The following is a 15,272-nucleotide window of genomic DNA, read 5'->3' as shown; positions in this document are numbered from 1 at the left end:
TTTAACTCCAAACCGCTGTGTTCTTCAGACGCCGGAGTACCACCATCCGACGAGAGGGCCTGAACATCGGGCCGCCGTTGCGGCGACCACGGGTGAACAAGAGGAAGAGGACTGGACTTTTCTTGCCTTCCCTCACATTGGGAAACGTTGATTTTGCTGTGGGGGATGTTTTATGTTTTATGTTAAATTCTATAGTGTTGTGTTTATCTTATTTGTGTACTGCATGGTAACTCAAATTTCACTGCACCAATTGATTCTTTGTCCTTTGTCCTTTGAGATTGCTTCATGGACATAGGTGGAAAATCAATCTGAAGAAAAATAAGGAGGCAAAAAGGGGGAAAGGGGAATTATACTAAATTAAATTGCAAGCATAAGATGTGATTCTTTAGTAAGCCAGTTTACTGGAGTTTTGGACTTAAGGATGGCCAAATTGAAGTGAAAGCTCTTGGATCTTGAATTGGTTCAACATATTGACCCTCAATAGTGACAGCAATTACCATATTGTAGCGGATGTGGAGTTGTCCGTTTAAGAACGAGCATTACAGTGACTGTTGTCCTACACCTTTCCAAATAATTTACTGGTGCTCATTTATTGAGTCATTTCAACAAGCTGGGATTATTAATAAATTGTGTTAAAGAGCAAATGTTTATTATAGATTCTCGGCATCTATCTGAAAGATTGGCATTTCTCATACACAAAGCATAACAAGACTGGGTTATTGATCTATTTATATCTGGGATTTAATCTACTGATAGGTAATAATCAGGCAAGGTCTCAGTGAGCAAATGCTAAAATATGCAGCAAAGTCATTTGTCTTGAAATTAATATCTGGACGATATCCTTAAACACATTGTTCTCAGCTTTCCAAAATCCATTTCTGTGAAATCAATGGAACAAAGTTTGGAGGCGGAAGCAGCATACTGTCAGCACTATACAGTATATCGCATGGTTTGCACTAGCAAGTATGGCAACTTCAATAACTGAGAAAGATGGTGATGTAAAGGATTTCAACTATATTGAGTGTTTTGATTGCTTCCCAATGCTGTTTATTTTTATTTAGTTATATTATAATTCATTCTTCATTAACAACTCGATCATTGTTGGATTTCAGTTGCATGCTTTTGATTTATTTTTAGTTCACGAGTTATTTGCATTGAAGTTTGAGGCACTCTGAGAGTTGGTTGCTAAAAATTGATACAGTAATAGTGAATAACAAAGGTATGTGATGATGGATTTTTCATTTTAGTCATTAATTTCCCAGGATATAGACATTGTTGACATGATCGGCATTGACATGACCACCAGGGACGCCGCACGATTGGCAGCCCCGCCAACAGTCTGTCTGTTTTTTCGTCTTTTAAAAAAAATGTTAGTGTGTGTTAAAAGTGTAAATGTTCTCCGGTTTGTTTTATTTAGGGGAGGGGGAGGGGGTTGGGGTAAACTTTTTTTCACTTTCTTACCTTGCCGGAGATGCGCTTGTTTTCCGGATCGTATCTCCGGTCGCTCTGCAGCCTAACATCGATGGAATTGGAGTTCTCCTCGGACTGACTTTGAGCCCCACGTGGACTTAACATCGAGGCCGATCCCTTGCCTGGGATAGCTCCAACCACGGCCTGCGGACTTTACCATCGCGAGCTCGCAGTCTCGGGAGAGGCTGAGTCGGGAAGCTCCAATGATGCAGAGGCTCGACCAGCCCTGACGCGGGGTCCGGTCGCCGGTACAGAGGGAGCTGACATCCCTCCAATGCAGGAGCTGATCGCCCTGATGCGGAGGGCCCAAACGCCGCTGGCTACGGTAGTCAAGATTGTCCCGTCAACGGAGGGCTCAAGGCCTCCGACCGCGGGAGAGCAAAGAAGGAAAGAGATTAGAACTTTTTTTCGCCTTCCATCACAGTGAGGAATGTGGAGGAGTCACTGTGGTGGATGTTTATGTTAAAATGTATTTTGTGTGTTCCGTTGCTATTTATTTGTACGACTGACTTGGCAAATGAAATTCATCGTATGTTGCAAAACATACTTGGTTAATAAAGTATTATTGTGATTGTGATTGATTAATCTACCATCCTTAATTGCTTTGAGAAGGTGGTAGTGCTTCCTTTCCTTCTGGTGAAGGCTCTTCCAAACATTTCTGAATATGGAGTTTTAAGATTGTGCCAATTAACATTATTGATTTTTTCCCATGTTACGATGTTAAAGAATGGATTGAATGGGCTTATATTCATTGGAATTTGGAAGGATGAGTGGGTATCTTCTCGAAACATATAACATTCTTAAGGGATTGGACAGGCGAGATGCAGGAAAAATGTTCCTGATGTTGGAGGAGTCCAGAACCAGGGCTCACAGTTTAAGGATAAGGGGTAGGCCATTTAGGACAGAGATGAGAAAGAGAGTTGTGAATCTGTGAAATTCTCTGCCACAGAGGGCAGTGGAGACCAATTCACTGGATGTTTTCAAGAAAGAGTTAGATCTCTTAGGGCTCATGGAATCAGCCATGATCATATTGGATGGCGGTACTGGCTCAAAGGCCGAATGGCCTACTCCTGAACCTATTTTCTATGTTTCTATGTTTACGATGGGGTATGACTTGAAGGGAACTGCAGGTGGTAATCTTGGCTGGGGTTTGGGAGGTGCCTGTTTTGTAACCATGGTGCATTTCGTAGAGCGTACATTCGACAGCTGTGATCCATCGGGGATAGCTGAAATTAGTGGTGGTGGAGTATGTGTTAAGCAGGTAGTTTTGTCCTGGATGTTCTGAAAGGCAAGTGGAGAATATTCCATCATGATCCTGACATCCAACTTTTGCACTATTAATTTTTAATTTATGTGTCTGTTTATTTTTTTTAATATATTGATCCTTTTTTTGGTATATACTATGGGTTTCACAGAGTCTGATGTTTACATATCTGTTGTGCTGCTGCAAGTAAGAATTTCATTGTTCCATTTCAGACATATAACAATGAAACACTCTTGACTCCTGACGCTTGAAATGAGACCTTACAGTCAGACTTCTGTTGATTTGATACCTCCCCTTTGACCGTGCAACCATTGGTTAGATTAGATTAGATTAGATAGGCTTTATTGTCATTCAGACCGAAGTCTGAATGACATTGCAGCAGTCATACATACAATACAATACAATACAATAAAAAACAACAATAAACACATATTAACATCCACCACAGTGAGTCCACCCAGCATCTCCTCACTGTGATGGAGGCAAAAGTCTTAGGGCTGCAGTCTCTTCCCTCCTCTTCTCCCTCTGCGCTGAGGCGATACCCCACCGGGTGATGTTAAAAACTGTCCCGCGGCGCAATCACCGCACCCCGGGGTGGTCGAAGCTGCCGCCCACCAGTCCTGCTGACGCAGCCGCTGGCCCGCGGCCGAACCCCGAACTCAGGCCAACACCGTCCCAGCCACCGGAGCACCGTTCCAGCCCCGAGCCGGATCGCCCCCACGTGAGTACCGTTGCCGTCTCAGCCCCACGCCAGGCCGCCCCGACATGGGCTGGGCCGCCCCGACATGGGCGCCGTACCTCCCTCGGGCTGGGCTGCCCCGACATGGGCGCCGTACCTCCCTCGGGCTGGGCCGCCCCGACATGGGCGTCGTACCTCCCTCGGGCTGGGCCGCCCCGACATGGGCGCCGTACCTCCCTCGGGCTGGGCCGCCCCGACTTGGGCGCCGCTCCTCCCTCGGGCTGGGAACGCCGTACCTCCCCGAGCTCGGCCACTCCGACGGGAGCACCGTTCCTTCCTCGGGCCAGGCCGCCCTCCCGGGAGCGTCACAGCCCCTCACGGAAGCACTGTTCCAGCCCCGAGCCGGGCCGCCCTCACAGGAGCGAGCTCAGGGCGAGTCCTGGCGGGCTCTGCCTCCTGAGCCTCGAGGTCGCCAGCTCCACCATTAGGCCTCTGCGCAGACGGAGGCAGAGAAGGGGAATACGACAAAAAAGTCGCATTCCCCCGCAGGGAGAGACAGCAAGCCCCGTTTCAACCCTCCCCCCCCCAAACACAAACTAAAAACCAAAACTAGACTAACCAAAACGAAATAAACAACACAAAAAACACAAAACAAACAGGACTGCCGGTGAGCCGCTGCAGCCAGAGCCGCGCCGCCACAGAAGTATTTATGCACTAACCACCGTAATGTGCACCAACACCATTACACTAACACAACTGCACTTTCAATGAAGCAACCAGCACTGTGTATGTATGACAGGTCCACACACATAACCATGATGGGTAGTCAAGAACTCTGTATTAACTCAGTCTCTGGACCACTCGCGATTTACTGTGAAAAGGATATAAGCAGACAGCTAACTTAAGGCTTTATTTGCATCATTGTCAAAGCATTTGGAGTAGGAAACGGCAAATAAGTGCTATTTTTATTAACAAAAATCATGGCAACTAATGAGTTCTATAATAAATTAGTGAAAGGCGTAAGTTAAAGGTCAGTGATGTATTCCATGTGGGCAATGCTTTGAGAATAAATAACTTAGCAAAGCATGTAGATGTGACTGCAATATTATATTTACGTCTTCTCCATAAAGCAACATTTATTACATTTATGAACAAAGAAAGCCCCAGGCATTGTTCCTATGACAACCCATGGAATGTTACCATGTGGGACACAATGGTCAATTTCAAAGGCTCCCTCATTCCTTGCCAACACGGATTGAAGTAGCTGATTATCAATGAAATAGTGTAATACAATTGTGAGACTGGTATCACAGCACAACACAATCCTTGTAGCGCCCACACTACTCTCCTCATCAAACAGGGGAATGCAGAGGAGATGTTTAGATTATGCAGAGGAGATGTTTAAATGTGGAGAAACACTCTCCTTCATTGCTACTACTTCTATATTATTGTTTAACATAACCAAGACATAATGGAAGACCAGTTAACTTCTCAGGTCATCTAGCTTGGGGAGTTTTTAGTCTAAATCTGCATGCCGCATAGTGAGATACAGTTTTTATACCTCGAACACTGAACGCAAAAGAGAGTAAAACTGACAAGGATGTGAAATGGTGGACTGACCAATTTATTAACCTTATCACTGAAATTGCTGGGGAACTACTTTTTGGTCTTTCCTTTAAAAAAAATAGCTTCCCAGTAATTTTTCCTCCCACCACTCTTATTCTGAATGTTTTGTTTGATATATGATTCCACAACATCTATGCATGTGACCAATATTTTAGGGAATACCATGCATAGTTCTGGTCTCCGCATCAAAAGTAGGATGTACTTGTGTTGAAGTCAGTCTTTTGATTTATTCCTACATTAAGAATGTTGTCTTCTGAAGAGAATTTGAGCCAGATTACATTGGATTCAACAGGATTTAGAGGAAAATTATTTGATCTGATTGAGACGTTCAATTCTGAGAGGGATTGAAAAGATGATGCTGAGAGGATTGTTTCTTGAGGAAAAGGCTACACAATCTTAAGGTTAGGAATTGCCCATTCAGATCAAGTTAAGAAAAAAAAAATTCTATAAATGATTGTTAACTTCAGAACTGTTGTTGCTTTGTCACTTTAATGCAGGGATCAAAAAGATTTTGAACACCAAGAGAATCAGAGGATACACTAATCAGAAAGAAGATTGTGGTTAATCTACAGGATGAGTAACTGAATGGTGGAATAGGTACAAAGCACGGTATGGTCTAATCCTGTACATGGTTCTTATGTTATTATACCCATTTAAGCCCTCTCTACCTTTCTATGTCCATTTCCTTCATTAAGAAGTCCTGCAACACTTATTTCTGAAGAAGGGTTTCGGCCCGAAACGTTGCCTATATCCTTCGCTCCATAGATGCTGCTGCACCCGCTGAGTTTCTCCAGCATTTTTGAACACCTATTTCAATAGCAGTTTCTCCTTAAATCAGATATTTATTTGATAATAATAAAAAGACTCAAAATGCTGGAGTTACTCAGTTACTCAGCGGATCTGGCAGCATTTCTGGAGAACGTGGATAAGTGATGTTTTGGATCGGGACCCTTCCTCAGTCTGGTCCCCCATGTCTACATCCTGATTGATAATATTTTGTGAAATGCCTTGGACTCTTGTTGCTGTGTTAAGGGTCCTGTATAAATTGAATTTATCAGTAATACTGACAGCTCACTCCATAAACATGAACAATTCAGCAAGTACTGGAGTAACTCAATGGGTCAGGAGCATCTGGTGAAAAAGAAACAGGCAGGTCAATGTGTGGAAAGAATAAACTGGAATAAGTAATATGGAAATACAAGGATGTACACTACATCCGAGGCTGATATTGGAATATGCTCAATATATGGGAAGGATGTATAAGAATATTGATGAAATAAAAATAAAGGGCCGAGTGGTCAGATTTATAAGAAATTCAACAAGATTTAACAGAGAAGCTTGTAAAGTTTTGTAACAAAATAATGCAATCTCATTTCTGCTCACAGAAAAGAGATGTACAGGTATGCTTGAAAATGTATCCTTGATTGGAACCACTGACTTTAATTAAAGGAATTTCAGAAGTGATATTCATAATCATTGGAACAAAGATAAATATATGGATAGTGGAAGATGCAGGTTTAGAAGGAACTGTCCAAAAAATGTTGGCAAGTTGCTGCAGTGCATTTAATAGTGGATGCACAGTGCAATCACGCTAGGCCCAGCGGTGTGAATATTTAAGCCTGTGGATTGTGTTAATCAATCGGATTACTTGATCGTAATGTTTCATGCATGTAGTTACATTTCTAAACCATCTGGGCAGAAAGGGAGAATTTAACCCTCTGGGTGATCAATGGCTTGTAGATGGTGGAAAAGCTTCTGAGTGTCAGAAGGGGTGGCATTTGGCATGGAATACACAGCCTTTGATCTGCTCTTGTAGCCATAAGGTTTATGAGAGAAGGGTCCCTACATGAAATGTTGCCTATGCATGTTCTCGAGAGATACTGCCTGACCTATTGAGTTACTCCAGCACTTTGTGTTTTTTGTTTATGTGCCTTGTCCAGTTAAGTTTCTGGTCCAGGGTGATTCTTAAGATGTTGATGAATACCGAAGAAGGGTCTGAAGAAGGGTCTCGACCAGAAAAGTTGCCTATTTCCTTCGCTCCATAGATGCTGCCTCACCCGTTGAGTTTCTCCAGCATTTTTGTCTACCTTAAGATGTTGATGGTGAGAGAGTTAATGAACGTAATAGCGTTGAATAATAAAGATGGTTAGACTCTCTCTTGTGAGGGATGGTGAGTGATTGACACATATAACATGAATATAATTTGCAACTCATTAAGCCCATGCCTTAATGTATAGTTTGGTTTATTACTGTCAAGTGTACCGAGGTACAGTGAAAAGCTTTTGTTTTTGTGCTATCCAGTCAGAGAAAAGACTATACATGAATACAATCAAGCTGTCCACAGTGCACTGATAAAGGATAAAGGATACAACATCCAGTGCAAGATATTACTTTGAAGTCTGAAAATGTCTAGTGAAAGATTGTTCAAAGGTCTCCAATGATGTAGATGGGAGGTCAAGGCTGCACTAGCTGATGAGAGAACAGTTTAGTTGTCTGATAACAACTGGGGAGAAACTGTTCCTGAATCTGGAGGTATGCATTTTCAAACTTCAGTATCTCCTGCCTAATGGGAGGGGGGAGAAGTTTGAATGACAGGGATGAAAGTGGTCCTTGATTATTATGCTGGCGACCTTGCCGAGGCAGAGAGAAGTGTAGATGGAGTTAATGGAAGGGAGGATGGGCCGTGTGTTGGTCTATTGGATGAAGTCATGAACACCCCTGGAGTGGCAAAAATAATTGAAAATTATGCAATCATCAGCAACATCCCCACTTCTGATGGAAGGAAGGTCATTGATAAGGCAGCTGAAGGTTGTTGGGTTAGGACTATGTTGAGGAATGCCTGCAGTGATATCATTGGCATGACATTCGTGACTTGCAACAACCACATGTGAAGTATGGCTCCAGCTAAAGAAGCGTTTTGCCCTTGACTTGCATTTATTTCATTTTCACTCAAAGTCCTTAATACTGAGTAAAGGAAATAGTCAAAAAGGCCTCCAAACTTCTGACCTTGGTTTATAGAGGACTGCAGTCCAAGCTTGATAGATGTTCTGTACAGCCAAGGCTTGCATGGTTGAATCACTGCTGGGGCAGCCAACTAAGGAAGTGTCTCATGGCACTGGAGAATGAATTGTACATGTAAAAGAATGATACTTTAATTGCCAGGGTTAATTCAGTATTGTGTTTTACATAAATTCATGTACTCCTTGGAAATGAAAAAGTCAATTGAAGTATTCATGCTATTCAGGAGAACTGATAGATGAGATTAAAAAAGGCCATTTGCACTCACCCAGGACTTCAGTACCAGGTGAAAAGTCTATATTAAAAAACTGGAAACAGGCCTTTGTGGTGTGAAGTTACAGAATAATTCTGCCTGCCGAAGATGGTTCAGGTTTGCAACTCTATTCCTCAAATGGCAACTGATGCTCAGTCAATTGTTCAATCTAACATTGAAAGATTCTGGATAGCCAAAGATATCAATGGATATGATGTAAAAACAGCTCTATGGACTTGAATTACAGTTTAAACATAATTTAACTTTACAACAGAATCAGCACAAAACCTTGCACCATGTCTATCCCAATGAGACTTCATCAGAGAGTGAACAGTTACTTACTCCAGCATTTAAGTTAGAGCAGCAATGTTAAATAAGCTATGAGGCATGAGCTTACCGAGACAGATCGGAGTTCCACAGGGTAGGTATTGGGGCCACTACTCTTTGCGTTGCATATTAATGTATATTAATGATTTGGACGAGAGGATTGAAGGCTTTATGGTCAAGTTTGTGGATGATACAAAAATAGGTGGAGGGGCAGGTGGTGTAGAGAAAGCAGGGACTCTGCAGAGAGACTTGGACAAGTTGGGAGAGTGGGCAGAGAAGTGGCTGATGGAATATAGTGTAGCAAAGTGTGGAGTCATGCATTTTAGTAGTAGGAATAAACTTTTGGTAGTAGACTATTTTCCAAATCGGGAGAGAATCCAAAAATCAGACGTGCAAAAGGACATGGGAGTGCTGGTGCAGGATTCCCAAAAAGTTAATTAGTAGCAATGTTACAAAATTTGGAGATTTTAAAAATCAAGTCTTTAATTTATCCCATCAGATAAAGCATAAAAAGAAGTTTAATTTGACACCTAATTCACTTTCATATCTTCAGTATTAAAAATGTTATGGCCATTTTCATACTCGGAAATTGGCATCTTGTTCCCTATTGCTTTTTCATTGGCTTAACACAAAAGCTGTGATCGAGAACATTTAAAGGCCGATAACTTTCTTAAAATTTAAGAGAACTGAAAGAAATTTTCAGTTATTATAGATTGAAGCATTCTGAAACAAATATGAAACAATCTTACTTAGATAACTTGAAATTAAAGCATATAATTAGTTAGTTACCTAATTGTAGCTAATTACAAAATTCAATTACTAGATCTAAACATCTATCCATTTCTTAAGAATAGATTAACATTTTTAAATAGCCTAAGTGTCCAAATAACATTCACACAATAATTCAGAATATAACATAATTTTAAAATCTCATTGTCATGGGTTTATAGGCCAAATGGAAGGAATTTAATGTTTAATACCTGTAAATTAATGGCCATTTAAATCAGCTTGCGAATGGGTTTTACTGGAACGGGACCATTTAGAACGTTCAGATGCGGTGAATTTATACCCCCATATCTGCAGCAAATACACTGCCGGTTCTTCGGGGGGGGAAATCACCGTTTCACAACTTAAAATGTGAATTAAATACATCTTAAGCAACACTTTTATACATAAAAATAAACTACTTTCTTTTACCTGGTCCTCCATAAAATCCGTCCCAGTTGTCGGCATTGACGGCTTCAGAAGCTGATTTTAAAATCATTCCAGCGATTAACTTGTCGGGTGAATTTTTTTTAAAAACACACAGAACGGCCGTAGGAACGAATCTCTAGCAAAATCTTGCACTCCAACAAATACAATTCAGGACCAGGTCGGGGAAAAAAAAACGTTTTAACCTCGCCCCCCCCTCAAACGCACCAATATCGCGTACACGGCCAGTGGCAGAATTACAGCGCCGCTGAAGGTAAGTTTTGTAACATACCTATAATTAGCAAGTCGAATCGGTAGTAAAGAACCCTAACACGATGCTAGCATTTATTTCAAGAGGGCTTGTATACAAAAACAGGGATGTAATGCTGAGGCTTAAAAAGGCACTGGTCAGGCCACATTTTGAGTATTGTGAGCATTTTCGGTCGCCAAATCTGAGGAAGGATGTACTGGCTCTGGAGAGGGTCCAGAGGAGGTTTACAAGAATGATCCCAGGAATGAGTGGGTTAACATATGATGAGCGTTTGACAGCACTGGGCCTATACTCGCTGGAGTTTAGACGGATGAGGGGAGACCTCATTGAAACTTGCCAAATAGTGAAAGTGCTTGGATAGAGTGGATATGGAGTGGGTATTTCCACTTGTGGGAGTCTAGTACTAGAGGCCTCAGAATTAGGAAGGAGATGAGGTGAAACTTCTTTAGTCAGAGGGTGGTGAATCTGTGGAATTATTTGCCACATAAGGCTGTGGAGGCATTTTTAAGGCAGAGATAGATAGATTCTTGATTAATATGGATGTCAGGGGTTATGGGGAGAAGGCAGGAGAATTCGGTTAGGAGAGATAGATCAGTCATGAATAAATGGCAGAGTAGCCAAATGACCTCATTCTGCTCCTATCACTATGACCTTATGAGCTCTGATTGTGTGACATGATAGAGAATGCTGGTCAAATTATGAAGGTTATTTGAGGAAAAGACAATGAACGTGGAGAGATCCTAACTTCGTTCCTTCTCTTCCGGCATGATACAATAAGTGAAATACAACACAGCTCGCCAGCAATGACAATCTGGCAAATGAGGAACATGATCCGTTTGGTAAACTGATTTTGGAAATTTCAGCTGCTTGACCCACTGAGTTCTTCCAGCAGATTGTTGCTTCAGACTCCAGCATCAGCAGTCTCTTGTATCCTCAACCAATTTTGGAAGCTGGGATGAGTTAATAAGAGTGTGTTGTATTAATGTTACAGGTAAGTGAAATAGATCAGTGATCCAAACCTGTGAGCCATGGCTGTATAGAACTTCTAGCAAGCTTGCACTACTTTCTTCTATGTACGAAGGTCAGAGGTTTAGTACTACAATAACTAACTTAGAAATGGTGGATTAAAAAAAACAGTCCACAGGCAAAGGGAAATGGATGTCAATAGAACCGTAATAAGACACTGATGTAAATTCTTTTTCGCAAGAGCTGAAGATAGATGGAATTTAACTGCACCGAGCTACAAAATTCAGGACCATAGTTTGTGAAGAGACCTGGGAGTCCAATTACTGATACCTGACAGAGAGCAAACCTCAGCCCAACAATGCTACTGCAAAGTAGGAACAAAATCATGGTCATTAATCATTCAGAAACTAAGTCAGCACAGCAACTGAAGAAACTAATTGAAAATCTGTCAAACTGATTAAGAAGACACCTTCCGTCTGTATTAAGATCTGAAGAAATCTGTGGAGACTGAAGACTAATGTCGTCCACATGTCAATTGTTATTGTTGGAATCGCTGGACTTCAGCAGTCATTAGATTTAAAAACTGTTGATAAGCTAATCTCATTTAATGGCTTATTTTTCATTTCAAATTTCAGGGCCCTGATCTAAATGCTTTAAAGAGACTCCCAACTGTTTCAAACAGGAGAGCAGAGCAATTATATTTAAAATCACATTGGCTGGGCCTGTGAGTGGTACGTCTTGGCTCACTGCTGCCTGGTTAATGCCAGAACGCATTTTATCACTAATCTGAAAGCCGCCTCCAAAAGACAAAATGCGCATGGAATGCACCAAGCTTTAAAAGGTTGCAGGGCTAATGCCTGAATTTTGGTATTGTCGTTTGACTTCAGTCTCTACTGCTGCTTTTCATATTTCTTCTAATATATCCACCAGATTTTATTTTCAGTTGGCTATGTCCACGACTTGCATCCCACACACCGTGACCACCCTGGGCTCACACTCAAGCAATTGATTATCATTGGGGTGTTTTAACTTGGGCATGGTTTTTACTACCAGACAAACTGTTGTGATCCTGGCCATTTTCTATCTTCCATAATATTTTCAATATAATTTTTTTTTGTTGGACATAACAAATGCCAGAAGTATGGCATCATCGTTTTGCTGGAGTGTTCAAAACAGCAGTGACAAATGGGGCTTTATGCCAATATATAAAATAACACGTTTTAACGTGATTCATAACTCAAAAATTAGAAGATTGATATTTAACAGCTTTCACAGAGTATGAAACGTTTGATTAGGTTAGACTGGTTAAAAATGTAATAATTTTACACTCTTTTTTCATCTTTGAAAGTGTTGCTCATCAAGAAAAATAAATCCAAAATACTCTGTTATGCCTGGTTGCTTTTACATCCTCTTTAGTCTTAATATTTTTTTGGTTGCTTATTATCTTCTCCCTCCTTCCAGTACAACAGTTATGTGCCTCTGTAAGTAACTCATTTACTTACTTATCTTCTACACCTTAGAAGATGTAATCATCTTCAAACTCAATGTCACAGAGGCCAAGTCAGTGGATATTTTTAAGGCAGTGATAGACAAGTTCTTGATTAGAATGGGTGTCAAGGGTTATGGGGAGAAGGCAGGAAAATGGGATTAAGTGGCAGAGATCAGTCGTGATTGAATAGCTGAGTGGACTTGACAGGCTGAATGACCTAATTCTACTCCAATAACTTGTGATCTTGTGAACTATCATGTGTTGTTCCCTCAGTCATTCATGTGAATCCCTCCAAACCTTGGGCAGTTGGCTATAAACCAACTAACTAAATATTTATTTCTGTTTTTTTAAAGAAACGGTCAGATAATAATGCTACCTCATTAGAGGTGAATACTGGTACCATGAGGGCAAAGCTCCGGGAGGTATGAGAGGTTTTAAGGCCAAAATGCCGGAACTTCTCTTCGAGGAGACCATCAGCGATGGGACGGGAGAAAAAACAGCAATTCATGCGTGGATCATCCAGCCCTCCAGAGTTGTTCAAGGAATTAAAACAGGCGATGCAGTAATTCCATCTGAAGAAACGCAGGCCAACTCTCAGTTGATTCAGAAAAGGTGCTAGAAATGTTGTGTATGAGGTCAACGTTAATGTAAGCAGTTGAAAGGTTTCTGCATAATTCAAATATCAGTGAAGGCAGGGAGTTCAAGTGCTGACAATATCATAGGACCTTGCACCACATCCCTTGCACAAATTACTCCAGCACTTTATGTTGCATCTTCTATTACTTTGCACTCAGATTCCTCCTCAATTAATCTCTCTGACAACATACTCTGTGTTCTTTCAACCTCACCTCTTTTCCTATGTTTGGTTTGAAATATCAATTCTGTTTCGCTATTCATAGATGCTGCCTGACCAGCTGATTATTTCCAGCAATTTATGTTTATATTTTTAGATTTGCTGACTTACAATGCCAGAGACCCAGGTTCGATCCTGACCACAGGAGCAGTCTGTACGGAGTTTATATGTTCCCCCCCTTGACCGCGTGGGTTTGCTCCGGGAGCTCTGGTTTCCTCCCACACTCTCCAAAGGCATACAGGTTTGTAGGTTACTAAAAACAGAAGAAAGGACAGGCAGACTGTTGGCGAGGCAGACCCAGAGTACTCTATATTTTGGGGGAAAGAAGCCTTTTGAGGAATTTGTAGCTCATTAAAAGATCCACAGGTTGACTGAACTTGCTCCATGTGAGACTGCAGGCTCTGAAAAGGTTTCCAGGAACTTTTATTTTTCTGTGCTACAGCATCTGGTTTTTATCTGTTTATATAACCATTTGATTGGCTTTGTTTCCTTATCCTTATCCCTGAATGTAATTACATTTTGCCAGGAATTCGAAAATGATAAAGAAGAAGGGTATTAAAACCTGAGTTTCTGTATTAATGGAATAATGTGATGAGATCTGATACATCACTCTTGCAACATCAGTTCCAATTACAGATGGCACAATTGTACATCCATTATTCTCACACCAATAATAGTTAATTAAGGTGCATACTCTGTATAAAAAAACATTTTGGCAGTACAGTAATTTAAAATATTTAGATGTTTTCTTTCATGAGCCAATATTTCTTTGAGACAAATAAATCAAAGTGACAACGGGTAGGATGCTTACTTCTAGTGGAAATTCACTGCAGATTGTTTTAAAAAACATATAATCTGCCTTTATGCAGCTTAGAAATTCTCACGAATATAAAGTCTCTTACCGATGTCTGAATTATTCATTAAAATAAACCTTTATTAATGTTTACCAGTTTCTGCAAGTTGGAAGGAGTCCTCTTTTAATGCTTCTTCCAGATCAATTTCTGCCGTGCCAGTTGTAGTGGTAAAATGATATCTGCAAAATGTTTCTTGTAAAGCACTCACAACATATTATCTTCACCATGCAGTTGGTAAACACATAAACTTAGGCCAGTTGGAGATTATGTGGAAGGAGGTGACAAGACAAGCAACAAGCCACCATTACATCAGTTAAGGCTTCTAAATAATTAGGGTATGTGGTAAAGGCATCATAACTATACGGATTAATAGCCAAGAAGGATAGTACCAGTGAAGCAGAGATTAATAAATGGGGAATTTAAGTTATGGCACTTGATATTTAGAGTCATAGAGCCTTACAACGTGGAAACAGGCCCTTTGGCCCAACTTGCCCATCTTGGCCAACATGTCCCATCTACACTGGTCCCACATGCCTGCATTTGACCCATGTCCCTCTAAACCTGTCCTATCCATGTACCTGTCTAAATGTTTCTTAAACGTAGCGATAGTACCTGCCTCAACTATTTCCTTTGGCAACTCGTTCCATATACCCATCACTCTTTGTGTGTAAATGTTGGCCCTCAGGTTTCAATTAAATATTTCCCACCTCATCTTAAACCCATGTCCGCTGGTTTTTGATTCCCCTACTGGGTAAAAGACTGTGCATCTATCTATTCCTCTCATCATCTTATGCACCTCTATAAGGTCATCCCTCATCCTCCTGCACTCCAAGGAAAACCGGCCCATTCTATCCCTCTCGCTCGAGCCCTGGCAACATCCTTGTAAATCTTCTCTGCACCCTTTCCAGTTTAACAACATCAAATATAATGTAATTCATGAGAAATAATCGATAAGAGGGCTTTGGGACTATGCTCTAAACAAGGGCGGCACAATGGCGCAGAGGTAGAGCT

At 41.2% G+C, this 15,272-nt stretch overlaps 1 long non-coding RNA gene across 1 annotated transcript; it reads left to right on the top strand.

The window, feature by feature from the left end:
* Nucleotides 1-5,263: 5,263 nt before the first annotated feature.
* On the top strand, nucleotides 5,264-13,593 carry LOC116981610. Its single transcript, XR_004414251.1, has 3 exons — nucleotides 5,264-5,440; nucleotides 5,537-5,648; nucleotides 12,908-13,593. It is a non-coding gene; the product is annotated as an uncharacterized LOC116981610 (long non-coding RNA).
* Nucleotides 13,594-15,272: the final 1,679 nt, after the last annotated feature.

The sequence above is a fragment of the Amblyraja radiata genome, chromosome 15, assembly GCF_010909765.2.
Source record: "Amblyraja radiata isolate CabotCenter1 chromosome 15, sAmbRad1.1.pri, whole genome shotgun sequence".
In the NCBI taxonomy this organism is placed as follows: domain Eukaryota; kingdom Metazoa; phylum Chordata; class Chondrichthyes; order Rajiformes; family Rajidae; genus Amblyraja; species Amblyraja radiata.
Note: the sequence above shows the minus strand (reverse complement) of the source record. Positions and strands in the feature narration are given on the sequence as shown.